The 14,599-nt window shown below is 46.7% G+C and overlaps 1 protein-coding gene across 9 annotated transcripts in view; it reads left to right on the top strand.

Annotated features, from left to right (window-relative positions):
* LOXL2 (lysyl oxidase like 2) overlaps positions 1 to 14,599 on the top strand; it is an 89,659-nt gene that overhangs the window by 4,612 nt on the left and 70,448 nt on the right. For 3 of the 9 annotated variants that reach the window (XM_070256064.1, XM_070256072.1, XM_023636162.2), the window contains exon 2: positions 9,092 to 9,183. The exons of the other annotated variants lie outside the window; for them this stretch is intronic. The gene's annotated coding sequence lies outside the window, so the exon portion shown is untranslated. The remainder of the gene's footprint in view (positions 1 to 9,091; positions 9,184 to 14,599) is intronic. 9 annotated transcript variants of the gene reach the window in all.

Genomic DNA, 14,599 nt, shown 5'->3' with positions numbered 1-14,599 from the left:
GGTGGGATCACGGTCAATAAGTTCTTCTTGCCCAGGGCTTCTTGATCTCTTCACTTGAGATGCCTTTAAATTATATTATAAAGTTATATGCAAATGGTGGTTTCTTTTTGGTTTTTTCACTGTCGGAATCTCTGACAAACAGACACAGGTTGGCCCCATGGATGTCCCTGGCAACGTCTCCCACGTGTCTTCCTTGATGAGTCGCCAACATAATGTTAAGAGTGTCTTCTGGGAGAATCATGCCGCCTGCCTATACAGCATGCACTTTATGAGAAGATAACATGTCCATCACTTGTGAACAGCTTCGTTTGCTCAGACAGCTGCTTTCTACTGTCCTTCCTGAACTTGGATCCATGAACTCCCCCCACCCCCACCCTTGTCCTTGAGTGCCATTGATGTCCTGGGATGAACAGAGCACAGCTTCCCAAAGTACCTGCATGACTCAAAGATTTAGTAAGAAAGAGAATTTTCTAAATATTTCTAGAACTCTTCTAAAGCACAAATATAAACTTGTGTAAGGTACATTTTTAAAGTAAACCGCCCCCCCCGCCCAAGAATACCATCCATAGGTAAAATGGCACCAATCCTATGCAAACACCTGGATGAACTTTTGTTTTTGTTTTTATTGTGGTAAAACATACATAACATAAAACTCTCCATTTTAACCTTTTTTTTTTTTTTTGGCTGAGGAAGATTAGCCCTTAGCTAACATCTGTTGCCAGTCTTCCTCTTTTTTTTTTGCTTGAGGAAGATTAGCCTTGAGCCAACATCTGTGCCAGTCTTTCTCAGCTTTATATGTTGGTTGCCACCACAGCATGTCTGACAAGTGGTGTAGGTCTGCGCCTGAGATCCAAACCTGTGAACCCAGGCTGCCAAAGCAGAGTGCACCAAACTCAACCGCTATGCCACTGAGCTGGTCCCTATTTTAACCATTTTTAAGTGTAAAGTTCAGTGGCATTAAGCGTATGCACACTGTTCTGTAACCATCACCACCATCCATCTCCAGAACTTTTTCATCTTCCAAAAAATGAAACTCTGTGCCCATTAAACATTAACTCTCCATTCTCCCATCACCCTGCCCCAGGAAACTTTATTCTACTTTCTGTCTCTATGAATTTGACTACTCTAGGTGCCTGATATAAGTGGACTCATACAGTATTTGTCTGTTTGTGACTTGCTTATTTCACTTAATGTATTGTCTTCAAGTTTTGTCCATGTTGTAGCATGCGTCAGAATTTCCTTCCTTTTTAAGGCCTAATAATATTCCATTGTATGTATAGACCACATTTGGCGTATCTCTTCATCCATCAGTGGACACCTGGGTTGCTTCCACCTTTTGGTTACTGTGAATAATGCTGCTGTGAACATGGGTGTGCACATACCTGTTCTAGATGACGTTTTACGAAATGAACATACCCTTGTGGCTCCCACCTAGATCAGGAATAGAACATGACCAGAGTGCATCGATTTAAAGGTACAGCAGGAGATTTCAGACAATTTCCCTGCCTGCGTGCGGCTGCTTCAGGTCTGGAGATTGGATGTGTATTTTCTCTACTGCGACGTGGTTTGAAAGAGATGTTTAAAAACACAGTTTATAATCTGGAAGGATGAGTTGTGCGATTTAAGCACCTTCTTTCCCTAAAACATCTCAGGAAGCTAGTGCGACATGTTTGGGGCTTGCAGCTGCAGCTGTATGAGCACAACGTCACTAAGTGTCATTCTTCCAGGCTCTCCTGGCCCAAGGAGGTTTGCGTCCACCTGGAGAACTCCCGCTCTTTTGTCAGCTTCTGCTGGGGCATGAGATTTCAGCCTGAGTGAAAAATTCTGTGGCCGTGTCCTGCCTTCCTGCCTCCCTTTCCTTCCTTCCTCCCTCCTTCCCTCCCCTTCTGGTCCTCTCTCTCTTCTTAACTAAAATGGTTGATTAGTGACTTTCTATGTGCCAGACACTCTGCCAGTCACTGTAGGAGATGCAAAAATTAAAAAGATGCAATATTTGACATGTGTATTTAAAAATAAGTTATCAGTCAAGAAAAATATTCTGGTGCCTGGCACCCAACCCCATGGAGCCCACCCGGTGCCAACAGCAGCCTTAGAGCACAGCCAAAGAATCTGGGGGGCTTGGGCTTGTTGCTGCCCACAAAGAGGGGAAGACCGTCCCTCAAGCTACCTGGAGTTGCTCTAGCATGCCCAGAACCAAATGGTAGGAAGAATTGTTTAAAATACTTTTAAGCTGCCTTGAATTCGGGTGCTCTGTCGAGACCACTCTGCTATATGATATTTAGGGGCCATTTTAATGATTAAGAAGGAAAAACCAAAATTTAGACATCAGTGAAAGCCTGTGACATCTCTAATAGGTTTCAGTGTCACTCTTGATTTTCCTAAATTGATTTTTCCCAAGTGTTTTTTCTTCCCTGCACCTGTCAAAGCCATGCCCACCGCTCCACCCCACCACCAACCCCCTATGTTATCTGTTACCCCAACGCCATGACATTGCATCATGACGTCTCCCCAGCGTCACCTGTTGCCAGGAGAGTTGCTGGTACCCTAACTGGCCTCCTTTCCTTTTGGTCTTAACCTGTGTCAAAACGTCCTTTATGCTGTAGCCACAGTGATCTTTCTAGAGCAGGGGTTGGTGCACTTTTTCTCTAAGGGCCAGATAAATATTTTAGACTTTACAGGCCCATACCATCTTCGTGGCAAATGGTCAACTCTGCTGTTTCAGTAGGAAAGCAGCCATAGATAACTACTAAAGAAATGAATATGACTGTGTTCCAATAAAACTTTATTTACAGATTTGGCCCATGGGCTATAGTTTGCTGACTTCTGCTCTAGATCACAGCTCTGCGTCCACCACCCTCCTCCCTACCTTTCATTGGCTCACCCCAAAGGAAAACTCAACATTTCTTAGCATGACTTTCAGGTTTCCTCATGGCCCTCTGCTTGCTTCTCCAACCTCACCTCTTCCACTTCTGACCACACCCACTCCCCCAGCACTTTCACTTTTCATCTTGCAGTTCTGAACCACACACACTCCAGAACACCCTGTGTTATTTTAGACCTGCTTGGAATGGTCTGCCCCCCACCTCCCCCCCGCCACCTGTCAAACTCTTAACTTTCCTTCAAAATCCGCCCAGGTGTCAACTGTCTAAAGCTTTCCCTGTTTCTCATCCTCAGTTGTATCACTGCCTTCCCGGTTCTATTTCTGTACCTTATTGCTTCTCTAAATATACGGTGAACTCCTGAGGGCAGAACCCATGTCAGGTTTATCTTTGAATTCTCAGTGCCTAAGTCATATAGCAAATGCTTTATAAATATATACTACTAAACTGAAGTGTCATTTAAGTAGATTCATTTTTTAACAGTTTGAGATGTAATTCAGATACCAATCAGTTCACCTATTTGAAGTGTTCAATTCAGTGGATTTTGGTGTATTCACAGATATGTGTAACCGTCACCACAGTCGATGCGAGATCATTCCATCACCACAGAGAGAATCCTGTACCCTTTAGCCATAGCCAGCTTCTCTCCCACTGATCCCTAAACAGCTACTAATCGACTTTCTGTCTCCATATTGCCAGTTTTGGATATTTGATATAAATGGAATCATATAATATATGGTCTCTTTGGTTTGGCTTCTTTCACTTCACATAATGTTTTCAGGTTCCATCCATGTTGTGGCATGTGACCATACTTCATTCCTTTTTATGGCTCAATAATGTTCCATTGTATGGATGCACCACATTTTGTTTATCCATTCATTATTTGTGGACATTTGGGTTGTTTCCACCTTTTGGCTATTACGAACAGTGTTGCTATGAATATTCGTGTACAAGTTTTTAATTGCACACCTGTTTTCAATTCTCCTGGGTGTATAAGTAGGAATGGAATTGCTAGGTCATATGGTAATTCTATGTCTAACTTTTTGAAGAACTGCCAAACTATTTTCCGCAATAGCTGTACCATTTTACATTCCATCCAGCAACGCATGAGGGTTCCAATTTTTCCCCGTGTTCACCAACACCTACTTTTTCCCACTGTTAAAACAATATTATAGACATCCTGGTGAATATGAAGTGGTATCTCGTTGTGGCTTTGATTTGCGTTTCCCTAATGATTAGTGATGCTGGGCATCTGTCCATGTGCTTGTTGACCGTTTGTATGTCCTCTTTGGGGAAATGTCTATTCAGGTCCTGTGCCCATTTTTAAATTGGATGGCTTGTCTTTTTGTTATTGAATTGTAAGAAGTTTTATATATTCTGGATACTAGCCCCATATCAGATATATCATTTACACAGATTGTCTCCCGTTCTGTGGGTTGTCTTTTCATTTTCTTGATAGTGTCTTTTTTTTTCTCAGTTCACATCACATTTACTCAATATTTATCCTGTGCTCGGCACAGGAGATCCAGAAATGTGTGCGTCACCAAGGGGTTTACAGTCTCAGGAGGGAGACAAACATGCAAGCAATATAATAAATACAGCCTTTTTCCTACCCCAGCTACTGCTGCCTGGTTCATGGAGCATCTTGATAGTGTCTTTTGATGTACAGAAGTTTTTAATTTTGATGAAGTCCAATATACCTATTTTTCGTTTTGTTGTCTGTGCTTTTGGTATCATACCTAAGAAACCATTGCCAAATCCAAAGTCATGGAGATTTACCTCTACGTTTTCTTCTAAGAGTTTTATAGTTTTGTTTTTTATATTTAGTTCTTTGATCCATTTTGAATTTCAATTAATTTTTGTAAATGGTGCGAGGTAAGGGTCCAACTTCTTCCTTTTACATGTGTCTATCCAATTACTCCAGCATCATTTTTTGAAAAGACAATTCTTTCCCAATTGATTGGTCTTGTTACCCTTGTCCAAATGAATTGGTCATAGATGTATGAGTTTATTACTGGACTCTCAATTCTATGCCATTGATCTATATGTCTGTTCTTGTGCCAGTACCATGCTGTCTTGATTACCCTTGCTTTGTAGTACCTTTTGAAATTGGGAGGTGTGAATCCTCCCACTTTGTTCTCCTTTCTCAGAATTGTCTTGGCTATTCTGTGTCCCTTACAATTCGGTATGAATATTAGAATCAGCTTGTCAATTTCCATGAAAAAGTCAGTCGGGATTCTCCTGGGATTGTGATGAATCTGTAGGTCGCTTTGTATTCTCATCTTAACGATATTAAGGCTTCCAACCCAAGGACATGGGATGTTTTCCCATTTGTTCAGATCTTCTTTAATTTCTTTCAACAATGTTTTATAGTTTTCTGAGTATAAATTTTGCATGTCTTTTGTTAAATTTATTCTTAAGTATTTTTTTGATGCTATTATAAGAGGAATTATTTTCTTAATTTCACTTTTGGATTATTCTTTGAAAGTGTGTAGAAACAGTTAATTTTTGTATATTGATCTTGTATCCTGTAACCTGCTGAGCTTTTTTTTTTATCAATTCTAATGGTCTTTTAGTAGATTCCTTAGGATTTTTTATTTACACATGTGGATAGATTCCTAAACAAAGAGTAGGTGCTCAGGAGGTGGATATATGGTGTCCTAGAAGAGGGAACAGCAAGTCCAAGGCAGGGTAGTGTGGAAACAGAATGACATGCACTCAGGTCAGTATGGCTGGAGCTCGGGGTTGCAGGCTGAAGCCAGTGTGTGTCCTGCTAAAGAGTGTGGAGGCATCCTGTATCCCCCAGTGGGAGCCATACCATGCTTGGAGATACAGTAAGAATATTAGAATCATTCTTAAAAGGAGGCCCAGAAAAGACTTATGATCAGCACCCAAGATATTGGTCTGCTCCAAAGGTAGCTGAGAAGGTCTGTCCCCTCAGTAAGAGCAAGAGCCTGTAGGTCTCTGTATACGCCAGTACTCTGCGGATGCTGTGATCTCGAGGAATGATCACCAGCGACAGTACCAGCTGGCATTGTGCAGCCGAGCCCGGCCAGCTTTGGTGACGTGGCAGCTGGTGCCTGCTGCTGTCACTCACTGGGCGTCTGGAGGGAGCCGGTGCTTCTATGGACAGCGGAATCCCAGATAACAGGGTCTTAGCAAACTTCACAGCAGCATTCCTACCCGCCTCCCCCATGTAGCCAGACATTTCCAGACAAGCCAAAGATCAGGCTGTGGCGCCCATGCCAGCGGCTCCTTCTTTCCCTGGGCCCTCTGAGTCTAGCTCTCGTCTGAGGAGCTCAGGCCTGACGAACTGACTGCTGGCCCAGGTTGCATTGATTGGAGGAGAGCCTGGTCTGGAAGCTTCTGGAGACACAAGAGGTGTACAAAGCTAAGGGTGAGTCCTGCTATGACCAGCCCTACCTGAGACACACGGGAAGCAAAACAGAGAGGGCTTGAGAACTTAGGAAATGAGCTCAGAAGGTGCCTCCTTGGCTGCTTTTGAGAGGCCGTCTCTTAGAAAAACTGGCTTTTACCCACCCTCCAGCATAGGACTCCCTGCCCCGCCCCTCCCTACCCCCTGCTCCTCTTACCCCCACTATCCCAGCCCCTCCCTCCCTCAGTGTCTGTGCCTGGACCAACCCTCGGCACGCCCCCTCCAGGAGTCTGTACGAAGTGGGCCCCATCTCTAACCACACCTCTTCCTGGAAACACTGAGCGGGTCTGCAGTGACTGGAGTGCGTACCGAGTGTGCTCACCCGTCTGGCCCTGCTCCTCTTCTCCTCCCCTGCCTGTCTTTTATGGACTTTAACATCTCCTTCAAAGTGGCATGGAAATTCAGACCAGTTTGGCTACTGACTGTAGCCCTGGGAAACAGCGTGTCTGAGAGTGTGGAGGGGGTCGGAGGATGGTTAAAGTCTGTTACCCGAGTGGGGTGTGAAGAGCAGTCAGTGTGTGAAGGGACACTCCTCTTGGAACTTTTCCAGGTTGTTGCTGTTTTTATAATTATAATAGTTACCACTCATTGAGCATCACTGTGAGTGGTCACCATACTGGGCACTCGATACTTCTTCTGTAACCCACTAAGACCCTAAGACCCTTTTCCATTCGCAGAAGCCAGATTGAACCCGGGACCATTCTCTGATACCAGCACCATGTTCTTTCAATTGTGATGTGTTCTCCTGTAGTCAAACCCTCTCTCCATTTTTTTTTAGGGGTTGGGGTTGGGGCTGGCTACTTTGAACCCAGTGGGCATCCTTGCCTCACTCTGTCTCCTCTGCCACCGTGGCAGCGTTGCCTGCCAGCTACTGCACTGATTGTGGGTTTTTCCTGCCCCTCCTTTATGGGCTACTTGCTCTAGAGATAAGATGTGTCTCTTACAAACATTATTTATTTGGCTTTTTCTTTCTGATCCAATCCAAGCGTCTCCAGCAGGCACCTTTTAAAGTGTATGAGGTTGTGCCTTCAGCCTCCCCAGGAAACACATTGGTCAAAGTGAGATTCCGCCCAGAGCCAGGGGTGGACTGTGGGGAAGCCTGGTCCATCACAACAAATCATGCCTGACAAAAGCCTCTTTCTGGGGGTGGAAAAAAATTCCGTGCTGTATGCCTACCTTCTCACCGTTTCCCTGTGCCCGAACATTCCCACTCTGTGGCCAGAAATAGATGGGACTGAGCCGGAATCTTTGGCCAGGGGCCAAGTGGACCAGCCTTGGCCAAGCCTGGTGTCGAAGTCTGCATTCTTGTCTGAGGTGGCTCAGAAGGCCCCCTCGTCCCCCATCCGCTTCCCTCTTTCTCTGAGCACACTCCATTCACCCAAGATAGCCTTCCTCCACAAAGGAATGTGTTCCACGTGTGGCCAGAAGCAGCACCCAGACCACAGCTGGGGTGGGCTCTCTGCGGTGCACTCTGGCCGTGAATGAGGCCCATTCATCACTCTGGCTGGTTCAGCAGGAGTCCCTGGCAGCAGGGGAGGGTCTGATGGAGGAGATGGCCCCCACCCCAACCCCTGACCCCAAATCTGAATGCTGACATCTGGCAGAGACGTTAGGCAGAGTGTTTCTGTCTGGGAGGAAGAATTCAGCTGAGCTCCATGCTGCGCTGTTCAATGACACTAAGCAAGTGCCCTTTGCATCGTGGGCCACTGCTCCTGGCTGGGGAGTGAGTGGCATGGTTGTTTATGTGATGCTTCCCGTTTGGGGCAGGAGGCCCATTACGGGAGCTCCAGAGCACAAGATGTGGAGCAAGTGCTGGGAGGAATGAATCATTTCCCCACCTACCGTGCCTCAGAAGCTGTGAGGCTAGTCACGCAGAGCTGGAGCCCGAGGGAGGCTGCTTTAGGAGGCTCCTATGCCCCAGAGGGCCAGGTTGGTGCGCTGGGGGAGTGGGAACAGTTACGCGGATCAGCTTGTGTAAGAGCTGTGCTTTTTGCTAAGTGCACTCTGCAGGAATAGTGCATAATTTTCAGTGTGTCCCCCGACTCTGTGTGTGCCTTTGCTGTTGACTAGGCATCAGTCCGTCGTATTGGGCATTTTTTGCCTGGGTGCCACAGAGTGAGGTGTCAGTTGTAAGAGGCCACGTTTGTCCTACTTTTGAAGAACACACGGGGGACGTCAATAACCACTTGGCTTTCAGGAATGTTCTTAGGCCGGCAAGTTCTACAGCACAGAATGCCTTTTCCGGGTAGACGAGAAGTGATCCAGACAGGCCTGCTCTGGGGAGAAGAAGAACATTTGAGCAGCCCCAAGGAGATCTTGGGACTCAGAGATCTTGGAGTAGGCCTTTCATCTTTCTTCCCAGGCAGAAGGATTCGGCTCTCAAAGTACGAGCCTCAGAAAAGGACGCTGGAAGTCCCAGTTTTACATTTTCTCCTTTCCCTTTTGGAGGCCTTTTGGGTCAAAATTAAGTAAAGGGTTTTCAGGTATTTATCCATTATCAGTACAATGCCACTCCTGGAATCATAGAAATCGCTGTTTCTATAATGTACTGGAAAGTTCCTGAGGCGACGTGTGCGCCAGAGCTAAAGATATCCTCCAGAGCTAAAGATGCTCTTCAGACAGTCGAAGTAGCACTGTTCATGATCAACGGAGAAACTTGAGCAAGGTGTGGGTTTAGAACCTCTGCCTCCCCCTCTGACCACACCCTGCGCCCCCGGTCCCAGCAAGCCCAGCAAGCAGCGGTTGAGGTAAGCCCGCTTAAACGTCTTATTTGCAGATACTGCCTCTCCTGAAGCACACCCTCCCGTGAAGTCAGCATTAGCGCCTACCCAGTTTATACTGCACATGTGAAGACACCTTTTTACGTAGGTAATTAAGCTTTTCTCCAATACTGTGTATTCTTTGGAGCAAATGTATGTTTCTGGTTTTCAAGTAAGTTGTTGCAAGAGCTGAGTCCACGAGGAATTCCCTAAGCTCAGCTGGGGAGTTCCCAGTTCCCAAAGAACGCTGGGGGAAATCTGAAGATCAAAATTAAATACAACCAATTGCATTATGTAGCTTAGGATCAACCAACATTGTCGCTGGCATATGAACAGCCTGACTTAAATCTAGCAGGTAATGCCTGTTTGAACAAAAATATTTTACCTGATATTTTTTGACCACCTACTATGGATCAGGAGCTTAAGAAACGTGATCTTTGATTTTATAACAGTCCTGAAAGGTAAAGTATATGTTTCTTGTTTTCCCTTAAAAAAGCTGCTTTTAAGCACGTATCATTTTCCATTTTATAGAAGAAATACTGAGACTTAGAAGATCTGAGTGTGCCTGAGTTCACAGGACTAAGAAGTGGTAAAAACGGGATTTGAATTCCATTCTATGTCACTCTAAACCACAGGTTCATGCTGCTTACTGGCAATAGAGAAGGGGCAGCACATCGAGCCTGTTCTCCATGGAGGAAAAACGTGCAGGCTGTCTGAGTGGGTCCCTGCATGCAGGGGCTGCTCAAGGCCCTTGGGGAAGGTGACCTGATTCTGGCTGATGTTTGTCAGGAATGCCTGGAACCCAGAGTCCCAGTGATGTGAAAGAATTCTTTACCCGTCTCCCCCAGACACCCCTTAGCGGTACAGTGTCCTTGTCGGCAGGCAAGGCTTGCACTAGTATCAACTGTGTCAACGCTGTATCCTCAAATGGATTGAGTTGAATGTAAGAATGTCCTCAACTGCTTAGCCAAGAGCCCAGTGAGAAAATACTGGGAGAGATAATTTACCACTTTCCGATAAGCCAAAGTCACAGCCAACATTTTTCTGGCACGTACTGGCTCTTATTTCTGTTAGTCAAATACCGCTGTCCTTGCGCATCTTGGCTTGAACCTTCTGATGATGACCCACCCCTGAGCTAAACTGTGTGAATAATTAACCATCTGCTGCAATAATTCCTTCATTCGGAGGAGGTTTTAAGAGAATACTCTCCAAGGTGGGCCTTCCTTTGTGGAACTTTCCTCTGCATGCCTGGAGAGGGTTGGTGAAACCTGAGCTTGGTTTGGTATGTGTGAACGAGCTGCAGCAATGTTCTCCTCACTCAGTTGGCTTGTGTTCAGGATAGAGGATGCCCCTGGAATTTCCCTGATGGGTGCTGATGCAACCTCCCTGGCATAGACTCTTCTTGGGCTGTCAGTGACCTTAGAGGTCTTCAAAGGTGAATGCTGAGAATAGATCTTCCTGTTATCTAAAAACTCTCCCAACCGTGGTATCAGATAGATGTCTCCACCAGGCTTTTCGATTTCTTTAGTGAAATAAAAATCTCTGACCAAGGACTAAGAGCAGGTGTGAGGAGGAGAAATGTGTCTTCATCAATGCAAATGTCATCAAGTGTCCAGAAGAGTAGGAGGAGAATTTACCATATTTGTTCATGATGAGGCACCAAAAAATGCCAGACACATAGCACGCTTCTGTTTGGTTTTCTTTCTTTTGTTTCATTCCAATTAAAATTCAAGCTTTTTTTTTTGGCTTTTGTTTTTAATCATTTGGATCCTACTACATTTCTTAGCGAAGCTCAAATCCTTTAACCCAAAGCAGTCTTCTCAAGCTGATTGGTCGCTGGGCAATGCGGCTGCACCGGAGTGCACACGTCTCAGTGCCGGGGATAAGAGGGGCTGGTGAAGAAGGGGTCGGCTCTGGCGTCTGGCCGCCTGGGTGCCAGCATGATCGCTTTCTAGCTCTGTGACCATAGGAGAATCACGAAGCCTTTCCATCCCTCGGGTTTTCCTCAGGGAAACAGGCGGGCTGATAGAACCTCTCTCACAGGGCTGCCCAGAGCTGTGCCATCCAGTGTGGCAGCCACCACCACATGGGGCCAGGGGGCACCTGAAATGTACTAGTCCCAACTGACATGGGCCGTGGGTGTAAAGTATGCACCAGATTTCAAAGACTAGAATGAGTAAAGAATGCAAAGTAACTCATACGTAATTCTTACATTGATTACATATTGGAATTATAATCTTTGGGACATATTGGTTTAAATAAAATATATCATTAACATTAATTTCTCCTGCTTCATTTTACTTTTTTAATGTGAGTACCAGAAAAATTTAAATTACGTATATGGCTCACATTATGCTTGAATTGTGAAGAGCCAGTTTAGACCAGATTAAAGGAGTTCACATCTGTGAAGCACTTTTCACACAGTAATTGACACAGAATAGTAATCAATAAATATAGGGTTTTTTAAAATATAACTTTGTCTTTAACAGAATCCCACCTTCAAGGCCAGCCCAGGTGGTGTCCAGGTTGCTGTTTAAAGTAGAAGTCATCTTTTAGAACAAGGTGGAGGGTGGGGTAAATGAATTCATAAATCAGTCAGAGAATAAGAAAGTCCAGACGTCCATAGGTGGGGGCAAATACTGTGGAGCTGCTCACCACAGTCCTTGCACGACGAAATTACCAGACCCACAAAGTAAAGCACTCTGACCTCTCAACACCTCCTAATATACTGTGATGCTGAAGATGGAGCCTCCTGGGCTGCTCCACAAGGGCTCCTCCTGCCTCCCTGAGGCTGGCATCCATTTGGAAATGGCCTCAGAGAGGCGATGAGATGCGCTTGGCTGCCTGGCACCCTGGGAACAGGAGAGGATGCCCGCCGCCCGTGGGCCCCGAGCACAGCTACAGGTGTGTGGAGGCAGGCCGCGGGTGGAAGCAGCCGAGGAGGCTTCTCAGAGGAAGTGGGACTTCAGGAGTCCCGGCTCCTGGTGAGTCTGCTCCGTGGGCCCTTCAGACGCAAGCGCAGGTGCCCGCACCCCCTCTGAGAGTCCGCAGCGCTCACTGCCTCAGGCCCTGAGGGCCAGGGCGCCAGGGTCCAGCACGTGATTAGGGGCCATTTAGGGGAGATTGCATGGATCCCAGGGGGGCTTCATTTCCCGTAAATTGCCCCAACGTCTGCCTGTGCCCTTTACTACCCGGAGTGGGTTGCAGACCTAAGCAGACACCCCGTCAGCTGATTTGAGGGACCTGGGCAAGGTCCACCTCCTCACAAGGAACCCTATGCCCTTACTTCCAACATTGCACAATATGCAAACTCAACTCTTAGAGTTCATGTCTAGGCATTCTTCATTAAAACATAAAAGTGCCCTGTCCTTAGAAAGGCAACTGATTTATTCCTTAATGTGTTAAATTCCTTAATACGATAAATTCATAAGGAATGCATTTATCAACTTGCTGTCCAATGCAAGTCAGAAGAAAAAGGTAGTTTTGATAAGGTGTGAAGATTTGAATAGGAATTGATAAGTATTCATTCAATAACTATTTGCCAAGTACAAGGCACAGGGCCCCACAGTCAGGGCATCTGAGTTGGCAGGAAGGAAAGCAAAGAATGAATGTGAATGAGGCTATGCTGTGTGCTAGGGATTTCCACATGTTATCTCATTTAACCATCACAACTCTCTCTCTCACACACACACACACACACACACGCACACACACTTAACGAGGGTTATTTCCATAATCAGGAGAGGAAATCCAGCCTCTAAAAGTAAATTGCCCCCAAATCTGTAGAGCTTGGTAGTGGTGAAAACAGGATTTCGACCCTTGTGTTCTGACTCCAAGATGCCCAACATCACCTGTCCTGGGAACCAACGGTGCCAATAGTTACCAGGAGGAAGGCTTGCCAAGAGGCCAGAGGCCCCCGCCGTCCACTCACTTTAATAGCCCTTGACCTATACAGTGGAGTTTGTTTTTCAAACCACAGTGGAGAGGCCTGTCAAGTATCAGATGACCGTCAGAGCAGATGAGCCGGATGTGGGTGGAGCAGCCATGGAGCAGAGCAAACACACTCATGGAGGTCTGGGGTGGGCTCGGCAGCCGAGTATCCACCGGTAGTCCTGTAGTGAGAGTGCCGGGGAGGAAGCTTTCCTGAGATCCAGCTCTAGACCCAGGGCTCACAGAGGGAGGGGTCTGCCCCTACAAAGACGGACCACAGCAAAGCAGGGAACCCAGTTCGACTCCTAACAATAGTCTTCTCACCTAGGACTTTGAGGACTCCAGTGGAGTCATAAAATCTTAGAACCAGAAAGGTTCTTAAGATTGTTCCTCCAGTGCCTAGGATGGCAAATGCCCAGCAGACATGCTGCCACTCTGCCACCCAGACCACAGCAGTCATCACAAATCCAGGCCAGCGCTCTTTCCCCTCGGGTCTCAATGCCACTCAGCACCACAGATAGCCATCAACGGCTAGCTGACTCTGACGTGCGAGTCGCCATCTGCCCACCTCCCCCATCCTAGCCCACTCTCCTCATGACACAATGAGGAACTGGAGGCTGGGAGTGGCAGGGACTTGTTAAAATTACGGAACAGACGGGGAGCCTGAGCTCTTGTCATGGTCCTTGGCTGCATCTTGGGACCCAGAATGATACTTCCAGGTCCTCTGCAAGAGACCTCATCCAGGAACTTAGAGCATGGCTGAGAGACAAAATGAGGACAGACAGGGACAGACAGGCAGCCTGGTATACGAGATAGAATTGGAAGCCAGGATACCCAAGGTTAAGATGAGGCTCTGCAAGTACTAACCGTCGACCCTGGGCCAGTCCGTTAAACTCTTATTCCGCATTTCTTTTATCTGTAAAGTGAAATGAGATGGACTTGCTGACTCTGAATTCCCCTCCTGCTCTGAAGGTCTGCCCATCCGTCCTTCTTTTCCAGCACCTTCCAAACACTGTGTTCCAAACCCCGTCTCTTTTCTTTCCCTGCACTGAGTGCTTATTTCCACATCTGTTGCTTGCATCACGTCGTTGGCTCCAGGCCAGGCTGCTCCACTTTTTTTTCCCTGATTCTCCTTCCCAGCCATGCTCACAGCCGTCCTCCTCTCATAGCCTCTCCTGACCTTTGTGCTGAAGTGGGAGGAGTCCTGCGCTGGAGAACCGGGAGATATAAATTATACTCCCTGCCCTTCCTCCCTTAGCCACGAGACCCTGGACACGGCCCTCCGCCTTCGCATGGCCCTGCATGGTCCTTTCTGGCTCTGACCTCTCTCATTGTACTCACAGGGACCCTTTGCATCCATACCTCCTAACACTCCCACAGCCTGGGCCCAACTGTTTGATACTTGAGTAACTTCTCTCCTTGTAATTCTCCCATTCCAGATAGAGAGATTGGACCCACTCAGGAGACAAGGGGCGAATAATGAGGACAGAATTTACATTCTAGATAGGACCAACCCTGCAAGAATGTGAGCACCTCCCATTTCTGGCGTCTCTCCCATGGCAGCTGGCTCCACACGTTCCAGAACAGGTGCTCAG

This window comes from Equus caballus, chromosome 2 (genome assembly GCF_041296265.1).
Source record: "Equus caballus isolate H_3958 breed thoroughbred chromosome 2, TB-T2T, whole genome shotgun sequence".
Classification (NCBI taxonomy): Eukaryota; Metazoa; Chordata; class Mammalia; order Perissodactyla; family Equidae; genus Equus; species Equus caballus.
Note: the sequence above shows the minus strand (reverse complement) of the source record. Positions and strands in the feature narration are given on the sequence as shown.